The sequence below is a fragment of the Periplaneta americana genome, chromosome 11 (assembly GCF_040183065.1).
Source record: "Periplaneta americana isolate PAMFEO1 chromosome 11, P.americana_PAMFEO1_priV1, whole genome shotgun sequence".
NCBI classification, from domain to species: Eukaryota; Metazoa; Arthropoda; class Insecta; order Blattodea; family Blattidae; genus Periplaneta; species Periplaneta americana.
The window spans coordinates 37,035,210-37,042,549 of NC_091127.1; positions in this window are offsets into that span (position 1 = coordinate 37,035,210).

Sequence of the window (7,340 nt, forward strand, 5' to 3'; positions counted from 1 at the left end):
AATCTGATATGTGCTGTTTGATGGAGAACTGAAGAAAGGAGGTTGAGAATCAGAAAGAGATAAAAGTAGGAAAAAAAGTTATATGTTATTTTAATTCAGTAATTTAGATAAAAATGTCAGTTAATTTATTTTCTATTTGAATAAGAATTATATAAAAATACTTCACAGATATACATATCCTAGGTACTAGGCTATTGTATAACTGAATACAATTACATTTTTTATTGTACAAAAAAAATCTCCTCCCCTCTCAAGGCTTACAATACAAATATTTTGTATGAAGAATATTTACTGAAGCAAATTTATTCCGAGAAATGCCAGCATTACATTTTAGTGCAAATTATGCTAACCATATTTTATATTAATACTACACAACCTTTATAGAATTATTTCAAATGAAATTGTAACTACGTCTGTCAGCTTCTGATGTCAGAAAATTTTGGCGTATATTTTTTAATTGATTCTTTTACAATGCTTTATCAACTGCTGAGGTTATCTAGCATATGATAAAGGTGATAATGCCAGCAAAATGAGTCTACGGTCCAGTGCTGAAAGTTACCCAGCATTTCCTCTAATGGGTTGAGGGAAAATCCCGCAAAAAACCTCAACCAAGTAATTCGAACCCAGGCCCGCTCGTTTCACGGTCAGGCATGCTAATCTTTACTCCACAGTCCCTCATTTCTCGTGAAAAACAACAACTGAATAGACAACAGTGGACTATAGTGGACTTTATGTTGTCAGCAAACAGCTGGATACATTAACAAGATTAATTTTATTTACTCCACAGTGATGGATTTGGCATATCTTGTTCAGATAACACGAGAATACTAAGTTATGCGAACAGTGTTGCTGTCATTTCGAATAAGATATTGAAAATGGTGAAAAAAGTATTGTAAAAATATTTTCTATTCTAAAAACAATAATTAAGATAAAAGTTGGCAAATTAGTCTGCACAGTGCATACAGAATCCGTCTACAAAATTATTGTCTTTCTCCAAGAGTGATATACAAACAGTAAAGTTTACATGAAGTTTAGAACGGATTAATGAGTAACAGTGTCACTGTATCGTTACTTTATTGCTCACAGATATCCCTATGTCATCCATCATGATAAGACCTTGATTACATGTCTGTTGTTTATGTTATACTGTTGGCTTGCTGAAGCAATTTCATTAATAGCATTTCATTATTTATACGAGTAATCAGCCTATTATATATATATATATATATATATATATATATATATATATATATATATATATATAGAGAGAGAGAGAGATTTCAAAAAAGCATATTACTCGGTTAAGGGAGAAGTTTTATATAATATTCTTATTGGATTTGGTATTCCCAAGAAACTAGATCATTAATCAAAATGTGTCTCAGTGAAACGTACAGCAGAGTTCATATAGGCCAGTTTCTGTCCGATGCTTTTCCGATTCACTGTGGGCTAAAGCAAGGAGATGCATTATCACTATCACCTTTACTTTTTAACTTTGCTCTAGAATATTCCATTAGGAAAGTCCAGGAAAACAGAGAGGTTTTGGAATTGAATGGGTTAAATCAGCTGCTTGTTTATGCAGATGACGTGAATATGTTAGGAGAAAATCCACAAACTATTGGGGAAAACACGGGAATTCTACTGGATGCAAGTAAGGAGATAGGTTTGAAGTAAACCCGAAAAGACGAAGTATATGATTATGTCTTGTGACCAGATTATAGTACGAAATGGAAATATAAAATTTGGAAATTTATTGTTTGAAAAGGTGGAAAAATTCAAATACCTTGGAGCAACAGTAACATATATGACACTCGAGAGGAAATTAAATGCAGAATAAATATGGGAAATGCCTGTTATTATTCGGTTGAGAAGCTTTTTTCATCCAGTCTGCTCTCAAAAAAGCTTATAATTAGAATTTATAAAACAGTTATATTACCGGTTGTTATGTATGGTTCTGAAACTTGGACTCTCACTTTGAGAGAGAAACAGAGGTTAAGGGTGTTCGAGGATAAGGTTCTTAGGAAAATATATGGGGCTAAGAGGGATGAAGTTACAGGAGAATGAAGTTACACAATGCAGAACTACATTCATTGTATTCTTCACCCAACATAATTATGAACATTAAATCCAGATATTTGAGATGGGTAGGGCATGGAACACATATGGGTGAATCCAGAAATGCATATAAATTGTTAATTGAAAGACCTGAGGGAAAAAGACCTTTAAGGAGGCCGAGATGTAGATGGGAGGATAATATTAAAATTAATTTGAGAAAGGTGGGATATGATGGTAGGGACTGGATTAATCTTGTTCAGTATAGAGACTAATGGCAGGTAATGAACTTCCAGGTTCCTGAAAAGCCATTTGTAAGTAAATCGGCCTATATATGATATATAGCCTAAGTATTTATATTCTGTTTTGTATAAACTTAATGAAAAAATTTAAAGTCATTAAACACTTGCAATGTGAAAACATCGAACAGTTATTCTGAATGTAACTTACCCGATATTTTGAAAAATATTTCTGATTCTGTTTCTAGCAGTGATTGGTAATCTGTGTGTCCCATTTATTCCAGTTGCTTAAATATGTAAAGAAATTATACTGGGTTTAATACGTTGAGATTTTTATAGTCTACTTCAACTCAAATAAATTCTAAGGTTTTTCTGAAACATTGCTAGTATACTAGGAATGAGCTAAGGCAGTAGTAGATTATTCGGAAGACATATTGTTAGTTACCGTATCTTCCATTATTCGTGAAATGAGGAAAATTCATATTTAGAATGTTGAATGTACCTAAATTCTACCATTTATATCGACCTCAATATAACGAGTAGGATATTCTTGTCATCTTTTTTGTCTGAAGATACAGAATATTTTTGAAACTTTACAACTGTTCAAATATTTAATACAAAATGTATTAGTCTAAGAGCAACAATATTTGAAAATTCAGAGTCCCCTTGACTTCTTATAACGTACACTATTATCAGTTTTACAGTACAAAAGAGTTGGTATTTAAAGAAACAGATTTAAATTAAGAAATGACAGAAATTTAGAAGCTCTTCCAATAAGAGCTGTCCTCCTGTTACAGGAATTATTGCGACACCAATAATTAGAAGAATAAATATTAACACACACCCATACTATTTTATTAAGTGTGCTTATATCAGCTTCATAAGATACATTAACAGTTTAAACTTACCGAAGTAATGGTGTAAAAGGTATTTTGGTGAACGTAATGGACAGGAACTGCATCTTATTCCAAGTGCGATCTTCCTCAAAATGAAGAATGATTCCCGATGAAGTCTGAAATACAAAGTTATTTAGTTTATCACAACAAATCTAAGACTGACAAGAAAGAGATAAAATTTACTTGAGTTGCCACAAATTCTGCGGGAACAGAAGTATAAACCTATACCTTAATATTATATCAATCTAACCAGTGCTGTACAAATTATTTTCCAATTTTCGATTAGGAGCCTTGCCTTCATATTTGCAGCTGACTGCCATTATTGTCGAAATTTTCCCCGATATAAATTATCACTTAATAATAGTGCTATACTTTGTGAAACAAGATTAAAACTCATTTCTCACTGTTGCATTTCTATTTATTTGTAGATTTCCAATATATGTTCATAAAGAAAGAAATATTACAGTAAGAACTGGCGATAAGCATTCTGATTGGGGATCAATAAACGAGTGCAGTAGGCTGTTCTCTATCCCACTTGTTGTTTATCATCATCATCATCATCATCATCATCATCATCATCATCATCATCATCATCCACTTTCAAGTATTAGCCCCTTGTGAATCCACTACGGTCTTAAGCCAGCACTTTTTAAGGTCTTCCCAAATTTCAGCTTCCTCTTGGAACATAGGATAGAATTTGTTTTGGCCATCTACATACATACAGTACAAAGTGTTCTGCCAAATGGCAAGTCTTTCTCTGCAAACCCAGCATTCTCCAATCTTTATTTTCTGCTTTTCTCTTAGTTCCTGCATATGATCCATATATATCTTAATGTCGTCTATCATCTGATTTCTTCTTCTGCCCCGAACTCTTCTTCCATTCACCATTCTTTCCAGCGCTTCCTTCAATAAGCAGTTTCTTCCTAGCCACTGACTTAACCTATTTCTTATTCTCTTCCTGATCAGTTTCACACTGGTTGATATATTGAATTAATATCCAGTTCCTCCAGAATGTCTTCATTTCTTCGGTATTTTAGTAAAGAGCAACCTGCAGTTCTCCTCATGAATCTCATCTCGACTGCCTGTAATCTCTTTTCTTAGGCTTTCCTAGTAGTCCACAGAAAAAACAATCATGGCCAGAAAAGTGTTTGAGGACTGCTGTACGAAATTAGACAAAAAGAAAACTGTGGATATTCTGCAGTAATTAAAAGTAGAATCACATCGATAAATACACACTAAATCGGCAGCAACATGTTTTCCACAACTACTCCTGAATTACCAACCAGAAGATCTCTGAGGAGACATTCAAACATGGCAAAAAAACCATAACAGACCACCGATGTTGATGATGATGATGATTTTTAAATAAACTGTATTATAAGTTTAACAGTATTTCTAGAAGTGACTGGATATGTGACAAAAGAGAAAATAAACGAATATTATTTTGAAACAGTAAGTGAATTAATAAGATAAAAAAAAAAAATTCTTGCACCTTATTTTTTAACACTTATTAATGATATAATAAATAATAAATTTAGCCCGTACACACCCCGTAAGGGCAAGGGCCTCCTGTTGTCACAGGGTATTGCTCATAAGTAGGCTCCTAAGGTGTGTGAGTCCTTGGGAGCTTGGTCATATTACTGATATTTCTTCGTTTCACTGTTCCTGACTTCCCTCTTGATCTTTTCTACTATACTCATCTCCCACACTTCCTCATATCACTTCACACGAGTTACACTCACTGTCGTTGACTTTCTGTTCTATCTGGTGCTTGCTTATTCATGTTTGGTGCCAGCTGCCTCCATACTTCTCTGTCTCGTGCCACTCTCGACCATTGACTTCCCGCTCTGGTTCTGAAGTAGTCCGCCCATCTGGTTTTTTGTCGTCCCACGTGCCGTCGTCCTTCTCTCGGGTCCCACATTGTGATGCGATTTGTCCATTTCTGGTGATCCATACGTGCTACATGGCCGCCCCACTTCCATTTTAGGTTTTCTGCCCTTTCTACCACATCGCGCATTTTTGTCCTTCTTATTTCTTCGTTTCAGAGTCTGTCTCTTAGTGAGACATTTAGGATCTTCCTTTCCATTCTCCTTTGACAAACCTGTAGCTGTTTTTTCTGTTTTTCTGTCAAGGACCACGTTTGACAGCCATAGAGTAATGTCGGCATGACACATTTGTCTAGGATTTCAGCTTTCGTATTTGCTTTTTGCCGTTTGTCCATGAGTAGGAATTTGAGCAACCAAAATTTGTTCCATGCCAGTCCTATTCTGCGTTTGGTTTCATTCTCTGTGTTCTTGTTTAGGGAGATGCTTTGCGCGAGGTACACGTACTGCTGCACATACTCAAGTGGTGATTGTTGAATTTGAATAGGGTCTTGTGTTCCATTGGTCATAACTTTTGTTTTTGTGGGACTTATTAATAATACCAATACATAAATATTTTAAAACAAGACAAAATTATTGAGATATTTTGCGGGTAAGTTTGACATAGTACATTACTAAATATTAAACATCCTTCTTTATAGCAAATTACAGTAAAATACTGTACTGTACTTACAATTAATACGATATTTGAAAGAGTAGAACTTTAGTTCTTCGTCAGTAAAATAATACTGGGTTTTACACAGAATATGTACATTTTACTTAAATTAAGAAGTTGGCCTAGGCATGTCGGCATATGGAAGAGTGCCTTCCAAGACTATTTAACAATACTGGAAATTATAGCCTACACCGTGTTCATGTCACTTTACTACAGTGCCTACTGTAAATACATAGCATCTAACTGTTGATTTATATTGTTAAATGTTATTGTTTTAATAACAGTGCCATATTAATTCAATGTTGGCGAGTCTAATAAAATTATTATGAACAAAAAGATTAAAATACTTGTACAACAAAAATGAAAGCTTACGTATGCCCAAGTTTCATCTAGACAGTTCCATGCTTGTTTTATTGTTTATTTAATGCTTATAGAAACTGTCATTCAGTGTATGTAAATTTTATACTGAATAAAGCAAAAGTTTTTTTCTAAAGAAAATATGTATGTTGGCCTATACATATCATCTGAGAGGAAGCCTCAAGTTTAATTACAAATTATCTATGTCACAGATTTATGTACCTAACAATCAGCCTTGCAAAATGTTCTAGAAAATTTATTAGAACATTTGCAGTAGTTTATATATCTCAGGTTTATAGACTAGAATGAAACATTCACTAGAACGTCTACGAATTATTTTGTTGCTGCACCTACAAAATCCGCTATGTGCAATTAAACAGATTTTTCAGGAGAAAGAAAAAAAAAATCACTTTTAATTCCCTTGGTTTTAAAAGCTACTTTCCGTATAATTTCATAATTTTCCATGTACCGTACTCTGGGGTTACTTTGAACACAGAGGAAACTTTGATCATTTTTTCAGAAATTCATATTTAGGTTTCTACATGCTGCACTTGTTATAGATGGAGGTAAATTATCATAAAATCATTCTCATACCAAATTAACTCCATCTATAACAAATGCAGCATGTAAAACCCTAAATATGATTTTCTGAAAAAAATGGTCAAAGTTTCCTCTGTGTTCAAAGTAACCCCAGTTTACAGTAATGATTGAAGTTATACCGAAAGTAGCTTTGAAAATCAAGGTAATTAGAACTAATGATTCTTTTTTCTGTCTCCTGAAAAATCTGTTTAAATGCATATAGCAGATTTTAGAGGCGCAGCAACAATACAATATAGCATTTATTTAAAATAATACTAAAAATATGACTTTAAACTGGTAATATGCTTGACTTAAGACTTCAATTAAATACACTGTAGAATTCTGTTCTTTATTTTCGTTAATAAATTCCAGTTTTATAAAATATACACTTACAAATCGTAATTTGTTTTGATACTGAGATGCAGTTTTATGTCTTAATTCAGAATGTAATATAGTTTTCTGTTTTGTCAGCTGTGTAATTCAATTTTCATCTATGTGATTAGAATGTGTTCTGTAAAGACCCCCTTTTCATGTTACACAATCAGTTGTTGCAAAAATATAACCATGTTCAAACGTATTCTTGCAGACTGTGAGTTATGTTAGTAGTAAAATTTGTATTGAATATGAATTAAGAAGTATATTCTAAAAACACCTGTTCTTTTGTGCAAAATTAGAATTTTAT